The sequence below is a fragment of the Emys orbicularis genome, chromosome 9 (assembly GCF_028017835.1).
Source record: "Emys orbicularis isolate rEmyOrb1 chromosome 9, rEmyOrb1.hap1, whole genome shotgun sequence".
Taxonomy (NCBI): Eukaryota; Metazoa; Chordata; order Testudines; family Emydidae; genus Emys; species Emys orbicularis.
Window position 1 is genome coordinate 63385823 of NC_088691.1, and position 15963 is coordinate 63401785.

Here is a 15963-nt window from a genome sequence, read left to right on the forward strand (position 1 = left end):
AGATGTAGTTGACACTTGTAACATGAAATTGACAAACTGACTGAGCTTAGTACATAATTTAAGGATGACATATTTCCTTTGAAAGGAACATTTCATTGGAAGCTATATACTGATTCATATAGGTAGCAAGAGACAGTAGCTGACGTACAAGTTTCTATTCTCAGACTTGGAGTCATGGCCCTGTCAATACCATGAAATCCTTCTATCCACTTTGTCATGGCCCTTGCTCAGTGAAGAGAACAGAAATGGCAAACTGGTCAATTAAATTTTGCTTTGTTTTTAAGCAGAGTCCCTTATCCAAAATTAGGAGTGGCTGTACAGGCATTGCTTGCTGAATCTACCCTTGGGATCATATCATATCTCAGGTAGCAGCTTTGCTTTCCAGCAAATCTTGTATTTTTGCCTCACACCCTAGATCCAAAAACATAGTATCCCACATATTCCATAAACCAGTTACTAGCGGATCCATTATATTATGAAAATGGAGTTATCCATCTGGCTTGTCCTCAAATAGAAATACCAATTCCTCAGCCAATCCTAGAGGAAGGATGCAAGAACGATGAAGGAGGCAGGAGGAAAATTTCCAACAGGTGAGAAGACATGATGAGATCAACTTTCTGCTCAGATCAGCAGAGCTCAGACACTGGCAATGGGTAACTGTTCCTCTGCCCTGAGACCTCTTACAGATAAGGTCCTAAAAGACACTTTACTTCCCCCTATTCATCAGCATCTACACAATGAGAGAGTATGACACTCACAAGAGCCACTGCTAACAATATGCCTATGACATTCGGTTCTGTATCTCTGTAAACGAGTTTGCCGGGGCTCGGCCCTCTCCGGGGCGACGGGGGGAGCCACACTGACTCACTACCCACCGGGGCTGGGCACTCTGTCCGGCGGCCGGGTTCCCCGGCGGTCCTCGCTGTCCTGAGAGACACGATAAGCCCGGCCCTAGCTTCGGGCGGACACCAACGTTATGTCAGGGCTCAGACCCTCAGTCAGGGCTGAGCAACAGTATAAAGTATTTAGGCCCAGGCCCTAGATCAGGGCAGGGCAACCAACGCTGGGGCAGGCGCTCCGGCCCTCAGTCAGGGCTGAGCAACAGTATAAAGTATTTAGGCCCAGGCCCTAGGTCAGGGCGGGGCAACAAATGCTGGGGCAGGCGCTCAGGCCCTCAGTCAGGGCTGAGCAACAGTATAAACCTAAGCCTCAACAGGCCTGGGAGAGGGGGAGACTGCCACCCACGGGTTGGGTGGCAGGGGGGACGCAGGCCCTCCCACTCCACTGCGTCCCAGCCCGGGGCCCTAGCAGCGGCAGAAGGCCCGCTGCTTAGTCAGTGGGGATCCTGGCCGCAACACACTGACATAGGCTCTGGCAATGCTGCAGCCAGACTGGGGTCGGCTGCCCCCGGGCTACTTCCACACTCCCACTCTGGGCCTACCTGGGGGCTGGTGTCGACCTCGGGGGGGATCCTGGACCATGGGTTCATCAGGCCAGGCGTCGTTCGGCAAGTCTGGCAACTCCTCCGGGTAGCGGGCGCAGGGCAGGCCCGGCGGCCCCTCTGGGTAGCGGGCGCAGGGCAGGCCCGGCGGCTCCCGGCGGCCGCCCCGGGCCGCGGGGGTTTCCCAGCCCCGAGCTAGGCTGGAGGCGTCTGGTCTCTTCGGCGTCTGGGGCCTGACTGAGTTCTGAGGGCCAACCTTTATGCTTCCGGGTCGCCGCCTGACCCCCTGAGGGGCGGGCTCAGAGCTTCCTGGCTCTGCCCACTGCGGCCTCCGGATGGGCTCTTCCCCATCCGGGGCGACGGGGAGCCACACCGACTCACTACAATCTCATTTTCCAAAGATGCAACTAATGCCATTAAAATGTTATAATACTTACAAGAAATCACCTCCTGGATGAAAAGCAGCTGTTTCAAATGGAATCCAAACAAGATTGCAGTGATACTGATCAGATGGAAGAACACACACCAAACAACTAGCCAGGAGGCTACCCCACTTCTTCCACTAAAGCTCTGTGCCTGGCTTGCCTCCTCACTGAGCCTAGACCCCCTAGACAATTAGCAGGCTAAGAAGAATACCAGGACTGTAAAAAGGAGGGTGAACCCCTGACTGTGGGGGGGAGGCCATCCCACTGCTGAACAGTTCCTGCCCAGGGATGGCTCCCACACTTCTGGCTAGTGAGTGAGCGAGCGGGGCCATGATAGCAAAGCTGCAGAGGGCTCCTTGCATAGCTGAAGGGCCAATGATGCCCAATCCCTGCAGATGCAACATGTGAGAAAGGTTGCAGACCTGGTGGGACAAAGCAGAGATCTCTGGCACCCTTAGCTGATGCGTGACAGAGTGGGGTCTGCGACAGTGGGGCTGAAAAGGGCTTCCTGCACAGCCAGTGACACCTGATCCCTGCAGGAAGGACAACTATTACCAAATGGTTCCCCCCCCCCCGGATTTCAGTGTGTCAGCTGAAATCTATGTTTACAGGCAGTTACCGATTAAACTCAAATCCTGCCAAGCCTACTTATCAGCTAGTGTGCCAATGACAAAAAAAATGCCTTCTTTCACCTCCATTTTGCTAAGAAACTTTGCTCTTTTTTCCCCTATTAGGACCTGGCCACAGTGATCCATATATTTGTCACCTGCAGGCTAGATTACTGTAATTCTCTGTATCTAAAGGTGATATGAAAACAATGCAAAAACACCAACTTGTACAGAATGTGCCCTATATTCTAGTCCCTCAACTGTCTCGCAGTCTGCTTCCACTATCATTTCAAATCCTTCTCTTCAAAGACATTGCAACGGGGCCAATTGCCTCCCAAGAACCCTCCTGTGGTCAGGGTACCCTGCCTCAGTTTCCTCTTTTCAATTCAAAAACTCACAAAAGGCTTTCATTAGTTCAAAATAATTCAAGCAGCCGCTCCTAGGCCTTGTAGGCCTCTCCTAGCTGGATTCTGCAAGATCTGTCTTTTGTAGTAAATGTTCTGGTCATGGTAAAAAAAAAAAAAAAAAAAAAGGCTTAATCAATCACCATCTCCCCCCCACAAAAAAAAAAAAACCATCCTACCCAAAGCAGAGCTTCCTGTAACCAGGGCCAGGAAAAAAGCTGAAGACTTCACAAAGTCCACTAGGGACCTTGTCACGCCAATCAATCTGGAAGTCACTCAAATACTCACTGATGGGACCACTACAAACACGTGAAATGGACTGATAGATATCTTTTAGTGTAAACTTTCTGGAATGCCAGATATTTTACTAAAACCACAAAAGAAAAATTTCCTTTTCTTCTGACAAAATCTGTTGGAGACTGAATCTCTTCCTCACAGAGTCTTTTACTGGAAAAGCTCCCTTTCATATTCCTCTGAGCACTATGGCTCCAGTCCAGTTGAGAAATGGTTGTATTACAATTTAGTAGGAAGAGTTTGTTAAATTGCCATTTTGGCTGACGTGTGGATCCGCACCAACAACCTATTCAGAGTGGCTCAGGAAAGATTAAAGTTACTCCACTGGGATTCAGAAGAGAGAGTTTCACAAGTTACATTATCTTACCTTCTAGAATACTGAATATCATCAGAGTCAGAACTGAAATGAATCAGCCAACTCTATGGTGGAAGGGGAGAGAAAATATTATTTGATTCTATTGTAAATTCTCAGGGTAAGTGAAATGGAAGCAGGAAAGGCACAGCAAAGGTAGAGATGGCTATGGTGGGCTGTATACACATCAGTAATTCTAAATCTGTTCTACTCTTACACCACTCTTTTCTCTTCTGAGACCAATAGACTTCCTTGCTATGAACCACCATCACTGGAAAAGGTGCTGCTCTGTCTCTGATAAACATTTAGGAAAGACCAAAATGAATGGATCTTAGAAAAATGTCTCATACCAAAAGTTGAGAACTCCAACTTCATGTCAGATCACCCTAGAGTTCCCAAAAAGTTCACCATACCCAAGTATTTACTGCAAAATAACTGCACACCTTGTATCTTAAAGAGCATTCCGTTCTATGTAGAATGGTAGTTTGAGGGAAGGACTGACATTAACAGATAATATTTAAAAATTGCCTTTCAACTGATTACTTATATCAGGGGTCAGCAACCTTTCAGAAGTGGGGTGCTGGGTCTTCATTTATTCACTCTAATTTAAGGTTTCACGTGCCAGTAATACATTTTAACATTTTTAGAAGGTCTCTTTCTATCAGTCTATAATATATAACTAAACTACTGTTGTATGTAAAGTAAATAAGGTTTTTAAAATGTTTAAGAAGCTTCATTTAAAATTAAATTAAAATACGGAGTCCTCCGGACCGGTGGCCAGGACCTGGGTAGTGAGAGTGCCACTGAAAATCAACTCGCATGCCGCCTTTGGCATGTGTGCCATAGGTTGCCTACCCCTGACTTATATACACACATCAGGCATCATGAAAGGACTTCAGCAACTCACTGTCTCGCCAATCTCTTAGTTTTCTTAGGGCCATATTTCTTTCTTCAAATCCTTTAAGCAGAATTACCTGAGACAAGTACAAGCTGGCAAAAATGGGCTTTTGTCCTGTTTGCTCTTGCCAACTGATGATCCGTTGGCAAGAACAAATGGTACAAATGCCCAGTTTTGCCAAAAAAGTTGGGACATCCAGGGCAGGGCTTAAAAACGGGACATATAGTCACTCCAGGTTGTTTCAAGAGCCGCCCTGGCAGCTCTTACCACAGCTCAGCTTCCAGCCAGGCCAGGCAGCAGAACCTTGGGGGGAAGGGGAGGAGCAGGGGGCAAATGTTCCACCTCTCGAAGTTAATCAGTCTTGCAACCCCAGTAACTTCCCAGCTGCTGATGAAGCTGGCTCATTACAGTAGAAGGTCTACAATAACTTCTCCCCCATTTAACAACATACATTTTCCAAAGTTTACTTCCCTTCAGCAATGATTTATGTGCAGAAAATTTGAGGTCTGTCAGGGTTCTCTCTCTTATGGAAGAGGCTGCAGGGAAAAGGATACTCAAAGCCTTAAAATCTCAAATTGTGATTTTTTTTCAGTTTATACTTAATTTCTAGGCATAGCCTAACTTCACCAAACTACCTAAACAATCTTTGTGTTTACTAGAGTGGTTTTAAAGTCATAGCAAATGGAAACTGGATGCAATGTTAACTATAAAGTGCTTGCATGGCTCCAATATAGCTTCCACTTACAAAATTTAATACATTTTAAATATTACTCAATTTCAATTATAGGTTAATACTGGATATTGATGTTTCAATGTAGTGCTTTTCTAAGAGATTATAAATATGAATAATTTTTAGAGCAACACCTGTTTACAAAGCTCTAGCATATTTTTAAGAAGGTACTTCAAGTTTAGGTCAGTAGAAGTGATAGATCAGTGCTGTGTTTGAAAGGTACAAATTTAGGATCTTGGGTCCAACAATTGCTATCATTTCTTCACTCGCCACCATCTCTGTCCCTGAAGGCTTACCTCAGTTCTCTCAAGTCACTAAAAGAGCTTTCATTTGATAATTTGCACAGTATGCCTCAAAATACATTCTAGAAATAAGTCTTCTCAAAACCCATTTTTAAAGAATTTCACAAGCCTTATTCTATTCTGCTTACAGATTTCATGATGGAATTGTATCTGTGCAAATACTTACGTAGTATGCAATTAATAGTTTATTCTCCATAAAAGAAATTCCATTTCTGACAGACAGCTTCCATTGTAATTTGAGGAAAAGTAACTCATGGAAAGGAAAATAGTTAAATACAATGGTAGCCATTAGTTTTAATAAACATGTCTTGCTTAGAATGGAACCTGCAGATACTTGTGTGATAGGACAAGTTATCTAAATAGTTAGGACTAACTGTAAGATAGACATGTATCGCCTATACATTTAGAAGGGTGTCTATGCATTTAAAAATCATCAGTAAACAGAAGCATGGAGCTTTAATTTCAGTTTGGTCCATCAATTTCTTGTCTGACTCTAAATTTCATTCTGTTTCTGCCACTAAAAATAAGCTTGGGTAAGAGCAGAGACAATATTGCACTAATAAGGATTTTGCATGACTTTCTTGCTAAGGCAAGGCTGCATGTATGGAATACCACATGAAAGTGCAAGTTTAGAGGAATCTTACACCTTATTTTGAACACTCACAAAATCGAGGAGAATTGACAGAACCAGAAAGTGACATGCACTACCTAATCTACAAACCTTCAGTCTAAAATATTAATCTCAGCCTTCATTTCCAGCAATCACCCTACCACAGAAAGATATTTTGATCAGCTCCAACATTCCAGACAGATAAACATGAAAAACTAGCAGCATTTTTGTTAGCTGCATCTCCAAACGTCTTCTGTTCTATCACAACATTTGAAATCTGCTATTGCAATTATTTGATAGGCAATTTTCAACACTGGAAACCAAATTTTATTATATTATAGTGAAGGTTGGCTGTAAGACTTTCTGTAAGACTTTGTTTTCACTGGAGACTGTTTCAGGCTGAAAAAGCACAAGGGGGGTTGAATTAAGATTGTACAGGCAATACCGCTTCTGCCATTTGCTAACTTCAGAGTGCTTGCCTTTGCATCCTTAATGTTCTTTTAATGCAGCTGTGTGTGTCAAGTACAAAATGTGTTAGTCTTGATCATATCCCCTATGGACATTACCTACAGCTCCCCACAAACAATTCTGAATTATTGCCAAGCTCTGCTCAAGAAAAGTTTAGGACTGGAATGGCAGGTGTTGCAGGTTCGGAGTGCAATGCATTGGTAAGGTGTGTTGAAAAGCTTCTCAGTGCCAGTTTGTGTTTTACTCAGTTTAAGACAATGTTAATTCCTTACTTAAAAGCAGAGGTGATGCCTGGGGGGTGGGGGGAAAATGCAGGGTCACGTGCACCACCTCACCCCAGATTTGCTGCTTGGCTTGTATTGAGCATGCTCAGTAACACTGCTGAAGCTGGCTGCCCTCACTCTGCCCTGCCCTCCCCCCACCCCACATCAGAAGACTTGGGCTGTCTCTGCTTAAAAGAGAAAGAAAATCACCCACATTTTAGAAACAAATCAATTATATTCTGTAAGTGAAGCATATTGCTTTGGAGGACAGGGTCATAATTCAAAATGATCTGGACAAATTGGAGAAATGGTCTGTGTTAAACAGGATGAAGTTTAACAAAGACAAATGCAAAGTGCTCCACTTAGGAAGAAAAAAATCAGTTTCACACATACAGAATGGGAAGAGACTGTCTAGGAAGGAGTACGGCAGAAAGGGATCTAGGGGTTATAGTGGACCACAAGCTAAATATGAGTCAACAGTGTGATGCTGTTGCAAAAAAAGCAAACATGATTCTGGGATGTATTAACAGGTGTGTTGTGAGCAAGACACGAGAAGTCATTCTTCCGCTCTACTCTGCTCTGGTTAGGCCTCAGCTGGAGTATTGCGTCCAGTTCTGGGCACCGCATTTCAAGAAAGATGTGGAGAAATTGGAAAGGGTCCAGAGAAGAGCAACAAGAATGATTAAAGGTCTTGAGAACATGACCTATGAAGGAAGGCTGAAAGAATTGGGTTTGTTTAGTTTGGAAAAGAGAAGACTGAGAGGGGACATGATAGCAGTTTTCAGGTATCTAAAAGGGTGTCATAAGGAGGAGGGAGAAAACTTGTTCACCTTAGCCTCTAAGGATAGAACAAGAAGCAATGGGTTTAAACTGCAGCAAGGGAGGTCTAGGTTGGACATTAGGAAAAAGTTCCTAACTGTCAGGGTGGTTAAACACTGGAATAAACTGCCTAGGGAGGTTGTGGAATCTCCATCTCTGGAGATATTTAAGAGTAGGTTAGATAAATGTCTATCAGGGATGGTCTAGACAGTATTTGGTCCTGCCATGCGGGCAGGGGACTGGACTCGATGACCTCTCGAGGTCCCTTCCAGTCCTAGAATCTATGAATCTATATTTTATTAAGGATGATATTCCATAAGGTACAGATATTAAATACAGATATATTTTATAAGCTATAACAGGTTATTAGCTTTTCCTTACTGTAGGCTTTGATGCCTTCCTTTAAAAGGAAAGAGAACTAGTACGTGGAGGGGTGCATGTATTGTTGTCATCTGATTATGTCATTGCATTTTAGTTCCTATATACAATTGCAGCAGCAACTATATAGAAACTGCTTAGTCACATCTACAGTCAGAGATTCCATCGCAGCCGGATGTATTGAAGTACTGTCAGCACACGTATCTACATAGTAATCACTGTATGAAACCTTACTAATAGTTCCATTTCAGGGGGTTTTGGCGGGGGAATGATGGGGGGGGGAGAGGGAGGGGATTTTTTGTGTCTCCTCTGCACTTCCAAACGCGAATACTAGAAAGAACCTATTAGCCGGAGGACCAGGGCTTGAAAAATCCATTCACCTATAGAAAGTAGCAAGCATTCTCAGGTGAGCTATTGGATCAAATTAGTAAAGAAAAAAGCAATACTGAAGATGACTGAAGACTCGGGAAGACAGAAAAGTATCCTTTTATATTTGAAAGGTTCTCCATAGTTATAAAGACTAAAATACTTTTTTCTTTTAACAAGTGTAAACAAGTTCTGCAGAAATGTATTTTGTTAGATTTAAATTGATTGTGTAGGCCCCACTACTGGCCAGAGAAAGATTTCTACTCACCAATGGCAATTGGAGATTTCATACTCTACATTTCCAAGAATATCTGTTTTCATAATTATCAGTTTTGATAATTTGCCTTAATATAGGTATCAATAGAGATTTACATTTCTACCCACTAAACAAATCTGTGAAGATGTGAAACTGGTTGAACTTGTATGGAAATAAATGTATTATTCCCCCACAAATATTCATCCTCAACACACCAGAAAAGACATTTTAAGCCCTTTATTGTGTCTCAGTTCTACTCTTTCCTAGCTACGCTCCTTTATTAAGAGTTTGAAAACTGTTTTTCCATTAGTTAACTAACAAACCGCTGGTCACACTTCCTTTAGTAACAAAATGAACTACTTTAATATTTGTTAGCAATGCTGATAAGAAGTGATATACAACAGGGCGGTAACCAAAAGCACTAAAGTTACCCTTTATTTTACATATGGAGTAATTTGTGTACAGAACACAAAGAAAAATGCACTCAAAAACATTTTAAGATTAATTTTAAGAATTCAATCTAGCCAAAGAAGGTAGTTTTTTTACACTTAGAAAAATCTCTTACTACTCTGTTCCCTGAGTTCCACTGCTCTCAACTGATATGTTTAAATATCTTTGCACCAAATATAAGTTTTCAGTTTTCTGAAACAGCTAAAAAATGCTAAATTAAACTTTTCAGCAGAGACTTTTATGGGGGGAAAAACAGCATAACACACTTAATGTGCTTTTAAAAATAACTCGCCATCAAAGCTGACATTTTATTGGAAGCATTATAATGTTACCATTACATGGACAGGTGAGCTACAGTGTTAGGTATTTCCTCAAAAAAATGTCATTCCCGTTTTTACAGGTTTTCAAGAGGTAACTAAGTTTGAATTATATCCAAAGACCACACACTTTTTTGCATGTTTAAAATCTATCGGTCAGGACACTTTTATAATGCTCTGTGAACACACAGGGTACTAGCTAAAACACTCAAAACTGTGGAATCTGAATGTAGGTTGAACTACTTATTTAAAATAAGAAAATTACTTCCTGAATTGAGGTTGCTTTAAAAAAAAGTCGCAATTGTTTCTGAGGAATGAACATGGTTATTCCTGGACACACTGAATGTGTATCTGCTTCCTGTTTGGTTCATTCCTAATTCATCTCTTTATACAAGGTATTTGAATAGGTGATGAGTTAATACATTATTTCATTATGAGGTAATATAGGGAGAGAGTGCAAATTTGTTTAGATACAGAGGTACCCAACTCAAATGACTCCAATTTAAGTTATTGGATTCTCAGTAACTTTTTAAATTTAGGCCATTTATTTAGGTATCTAAATACAGCAAGCTAACTTTAGGCACCCATTTATTAAACAGTTGGCCAAGGTTATTAAGGCAAGCCAATACAACATCACCTTACTCACCTTTATTTTTGGTGTGTTTCTTATTATGCTCTCCTCCTTCCTATTAGAGTAGAACTAAGTTTCATTAACACAGAGAACTCTTAGTGTGCAACAGGTACAACGTAAGTGTTACTATGAGGTTTGAAGAGACAGTGGGGGCAATTAAAACATTCATAATATTGTGCACAGAGAGTTAGGTGCCTAACCAAATAGGTAATTTTCAAAAATAATTCTCTTACTCAAATAGTGCATGCTCTGGTGCATCTAAGAAAAATATCAAGCTTTGCACGCATATATATATATATATATATATATATATATATATATATATATATATATATATATATATATATATATATGTTTTAGCCACAGCAATGTATGGCGGAAGATAATATAGCAGGGGAAAATTAGGGGTTTTTATGGATTCAAGTTAGATACAAAGGACACCCACACTAAAATCAAACCAAGCTTTCATTCCTGGATAGCAAATCCTGTAGTCAGGATTGCTATTATATCTGGTATTAAAATGTAAATTAGTGAGAAGAGTGATTAAACATGACATCACTTGGTCCATATTCATTCTGCAATTTCCTTATAGAAATTTGCAAGTTTTTTTTAACTACCGTATATACTCGATCATAAGACGATTCGTTTATAAGCTGACACACTCCTTCCCCCCCCCCCCCAAGAGGGATAAGTAAAAATGGAAAATTTTTATAACCCGTTCAAAAGCCGACCCTATAATTCAGGGGTCAGCAAACTTTGGCTCCCGGGCCATCAGGATAAGCCACTGGTGGGCCGAGATGGTTTGTTTACCTTGAGCATCCGCAGGCACGGAGGTAAACCTAAGTAAACAAAGTGTCCTGGCGCGCCAGCTGCTTACCCCGACGGGCCAGGACAGCAACTTGTGGGGAAATTTTTTTGGGGGGGGAGGGGGAGAACCTGGGGGTCAGAGGAGTAACCCCTGTGACCACCCCCCAGATGACCCCACCCCTAGCCTGGGACCCCCACACTCTCCCCATCCCTTCCCACCTTATCTGGGGAGGGCTAGGGGAAGATGTCTCTGGCCTGGCTGGAGCTGCTCCGGCAGGCTGGGCAGCACGGCCACAGCCTGCTCCGGTGGGCCAGACCAGGCGGTGCGGCCGCAGCATGTTCCAGCGGGCTGGGCCAGGCGGCACAGCCGCAGCGTGCTCCAGCGGGCCGGGCAGCGCGGCCACAGCCTGCTCTTGGGGGCGGGGCCGAGTGGCCTGACTCCAGCCTGCCAGCCCTGGAGCTGCAGCTGCTTCGGAGGCTGGGGGGAGAACAGCGTGGCCAGAAGCGGAGAGACTCTGGCCCCGCCTCTTCCCTTCTGGCTGTGCTGCCTCTCCTTGCTCCCTCTGTTGGGGGGAGGGGCTGTGTCCCACCTCTCCCTCTCTATACCCGTTCATAAGCCGACCCCCTTCTCTGGTGCTTCCCTTTTTTACTAAAAATATTCGGCTTATGAATGAGTATACACGGTATTCTATATTTGAAAGTCAAGATGTGATTTTGCTTTGTACATACACCATGCAAAATAAAAGTTCTGGAATCTGAGCACAGCTGACAATGTTACTGGCTGCTCTGCAACTATTACTATTAATTTTTTAGTGCGGACAGTGATAAAACCTTATTTTTGTTAGTAAAAACAGCAGAGAAGTCTTGGAAAAGATCCTCAGAATAAATATGTGCAATCATAATGTGTTCTCAATAATCACTCTTTTAACCTTAACCACATTAAAATGTCATTACCAGAATTCTACTTATGGCAGAAAATTCTCTTAATTTACCTACATTTTATGAAACCCAGAAGTGTACTACAGAGATTACTAAGTTTTAAAGAGAGGATCCTAAATAAAAGTTTAGCTGTAAGTCCTCAATATGCTTAAAACATAAGTTATTCGGCTCTGGATCTAATTCTATTATACATAAATAGTAATCTCTTCCCCCCCCACCCCCCCCCAAAAAAAAAAAACCCTTTCATGATTCAGAATGACCTCTGTGGAGGGGTTACAGCCTAGTAATTTTAGCCTTCAAAAAGAACTTGAAGAACCAGACAGACAGTGCACAATACACAGCACCACAAAACTAAGGTCTAGTTTGACTAGCACCAGTTACCTAATGAGAAGCTACAGAATAACTTTGATGACAATGTGAAAGATCAATGTCATTCCCCTCCTGAATAAACATTTTACAATAGCAATCAGGGAATTCCAAGAGGTGGAGTTTTCTTGACATATTTACACCCCATTCGGAATACACTTTTGTCTGGGCCTAGTTTATAATGTTACCAGAAATTTAAGATAAGATACAATCTCATCTTATGCTGGGGTACTTTAACTTCTAAGAGAGAAATCCTAAACTATCATCATGCTACCAACAAGATTACAGTACAGTTCACACACACACAAAAATCTTAAAACAACTGTATGCTGGCTGACAGGCTCAATCACTTCTCATGTCACAAGACTATTACTGAACTAAATGTAAAAAACAATTCTCTTATAATAGGAAGTCAATGACAGACACTCTTACAAGCACAAGTAGGGCTGTGGGACATCTTTTTTGTGATTTTTATTTTTAAAGATCAGGTAAGTTTTGTACCATTACACAGGAAGACTAAATAAACTGTCAAATGGTACTTCTGATACTAATAACTAATTTGCTTATTCTAATTTACACATTATTATTTTGTTAAACCCCTTTAACTAGAAAAGCCATGCATAAATACACATCAATATGTATTATAAAGAAAATATACATTGTTTTGATCCCATCTGTTAAATGAGAAACTTTCTGTATTTAAAAGTGAACTAAAGTATATTTTTGGCTCTGAATAGCTCAGAGTATTGCATTTCCTCTGTAACAGTTTATGACCTCATAAACACCTAAACACTATAAAGAGATGCATTTCCTGATGATACCCTAAACTGCTGTAAGGAAAAACATAGGACTCTGCACTGGAGTTTTTGAAAAGTAAGTAAAAATATTAATAATTTTCAAATATTTTGTTGTAAATGGCATAGTTCCTTTTTAGATCCACATTTTACATAATTATTTTTAAAAGATTATATGTCTCTTGCCTTAAAGAAGTTGAAAAGTGGCAAGGCCACAGTTTAATCTTTTTCCTTGCACTGGCTGTGCTAATTAATTCGTGTCATTTTCTTAAGGTAAAATACAAGTTTTAAATAAATTTGCAGCTAGGTTACCATTTTTTCATAGAAATAAAAATTAGTTTAAAAAGCCAAAATGTACCCTTAGACTAAACTAGAGGAAAAAAACTCCCTTCCACAAAAATGTTAGGTCACATTAGATTTTAGGGGAACCCTTTGCAAAGTAAAGGCCCAGTCCTGCCAAGTTACTCTCACACCCAGAGTTATTCCTGCATAGAGTCCTACTACGACTATACATGTAGTGAAATTTATAGGATCAGGCCCTAGTGCTGGAAATTGTGTCACATTAGAAGATTTTACTATATTATATATATACACACACACATACACACACACACGAGTCAGTCTCCTGTAATATAAAGATATAAATAAATATCAAAAAGCATGTAACCAAATTAGAGGTGAATATTGTGGTGTCCTAACCAAATTCTAACTTAGGTAATTAGTTTGCCTACCTAAAATTCTCCCTGTGGTTTCATTTGGAAACAGTATTCTTCTTCAGTTCCATCCTAAAATGTTGTGCAGTGTTGCTGTGCGTTGTTAAACAGTAGCCGTTTTACATCCCAGAAGTGGCTCCATTTCAGTGATGGATGAAGTGGTCCCTGTTATAGTTTGTATATCAATTCGTTAAGTTTGTAAAGCATTTGAGGAACCTTCAGGATGAAAGGCACCATACAAATTAAATATAAACAACATTAGTTCTCATTCAACCTCTTCAGAATAGGCCTAAAACCAATCCACACATACAAAGCAATTCAAGATGTGCACAGAGCTAGATCACCGGTAAAAGCTAAAAACCTCTCAATTAATAACTGCTAAAATCTAAAACAAATTTGTAATGAAATGTCTTAGATTCAGATCTGTTAATTTGAAAGGGACTGAGCATTCCAAGTAAAGGTGATTATCAGCCTCAATCATGGGTTCCACTTGGGGCTGAACTCTTAAAAAAAAAACCCTAAATTTTACTGAATAATATCAGCTTTGTGAGCTAACAAACAGCAATTCTGCAGCCTACAAAGTGATAAAACAAGCAAATAATAACAGGAGTACTTGTGGCACCTTAGAAACTAACAAATTTATTAGAGCATAAGCTTTCGTGGGCTACAACCCGAAGAAGTGGGTTGTAGCCCATGAAAGCTTATGCTCTAATAAATTTGTTAGTCTCTAAGGTGCCACACGTACTCCTGTTATTTTTGCGGATACAGACTAACACGGCTGCTACTCTGAAGCAAATAATAATTACTTTAAATGTATTGACTGAAACTGTTAATGGCAATTTGCTGTGATTTCATGGCACTTAATTTTTCATTTATTTTCTCTGTGTCCAGGAAGTCGTATAAGTCAGTTTCACAAGCAGGAAGGAGCAAACAGTCCTATCAGCCCAGGGAAAAAATTTTACCGAATGTGTCAGGATGGGAGGGGGCTTTGCCCCTTTCTATCACCCGCCCTTGCAGCATTCCCGAGCTCAACCCCACTATTTACTATTTCAGTACAAAGCAACTAAAAAAAAAAAGGCACTGGGCTTGTTAGCTATACATATTAGAACAGCCCAACTACTGAAAGGCCTCATTTATCTTTTGTATATTGGCCTACTCTGGGCCTCTGTGTGGTGCACTTTTGCAAAGGTGAAGTCACTTATACTATTCTTTTTCCTCATCATTACTGCCCTGGGAGATCAACTCACTAGCAAGACCACTAATTTCTCTTCATTTAGACAACAATTCATACTCCTAATTAATTCATACTCCGCAGCTAAAAACGTGAAGCATATCCTGGTCTCATTAAGACAGATCATTTTCTCACAAGACACTGACAAGCAGATTTTTGTCTCCACTGGTTTTGTAACAGGAAGTTTGTTCAAACCCCAGATCTGAAGAGGAAACAATGCGTGTCAACATCAAGCCACGACAGAAGGAGCAGCAGCTAGTGAGGCATGGAGACCCTCCCCCCGATATTTGTCCTCAAACTGAAGACACAGAACTGGCTCTCTGGGCCTGCCCCTACAGAGGCGAGGACCCACGCGGAGTTGGGGGAGGGGAGAGGAGTGCCCGTGCCCAGATCACCTGGCTCTGCCCAAAGGGGAAGTTCCTCACTCAGATACTCAGGAAGGAAAAGACCAAAGAGACCTTCACACCAGCCTCCCCCGCTCCCCACCACGGGGCCTAGGGTGGGGAGGAGCAGAGCTTCACAGGAGCCTCCCCCTTTCCCCAATCCCCGCAGGGCCTAAAGGGGGGGCTCCACACCAGCCCCCCCCCTCGCGGGGCCTAAGGGGCGGAGAAGAGGCGCCAGACACTCCTGCCCTCAGGGGCTCCAACAGCCCCACTCCGCCACCTCTCCCGGCCCGGGCCCAAGCCCGGCGGCAGAGCCCAGCCGGGGCGGAGGAGCTACGGCGGCGGCGCGTCGGTACCTTCGCTCGGCTGCCGATGTATGAGGCGGCGCGGACGGGGCCTGGCGGCAGCTGCCTCCCTCCTCTCGGGGTCGGGTCCGCGGCCGGGCGGCGGGTCGCTAGCGCTCCGGCTGTGCCCGCTCCCACCCTGGCGCTCTGGAGGAGGCGCACGACGCGAGGCGCTGCCTGACGGTCTCTCGCTCGCCCCCTCCCCCGCCCCGCGGTGCTGCGCAGCGGCCCTTCCCCGCCCTGCAGCTGCGGTGGCGGCCTGCGCCCAGCTCCCCGCCTCGGCCGCTCTGCTGCCCCCGGCGGCGCGGCGGGATCAACACCGCCACCGCCCTCCCGGCTCCTGCGGCCGCTCCCAGCTTCCACCCCCGCCCCGC

At 42.9% G+C, this 15963-nt stretch overlaps 1 protein-coding gene across 1 annotated transcript in view; it reads right to left on the bottom strand.

Annotated features, from left to right (window-relative positions):
- Nucleotides 1-15684, bottom strand: part of CAB39 (calcium binding protein 39) — a 73126-nt gene extending 57442 nt beyond the window's left edge. Inside the window, exons 1-2 of the mRNA XM_065410266.1 lie at nucleotides 15602-15684; nucleotides 13650-13796 (exon numbers count right to left, since the gene is read on the bottom strand). The gene's annotated coding sequence lies outside the window, so the exon portion shown is untranslated. The remainder of the gene's footprint in view (nucleotides 1-13649; nucleotides 13797-15601) is intronic.
- Between the last annotated feature and the right edge of the window lie 279 nt (nucleotides 15685-15963).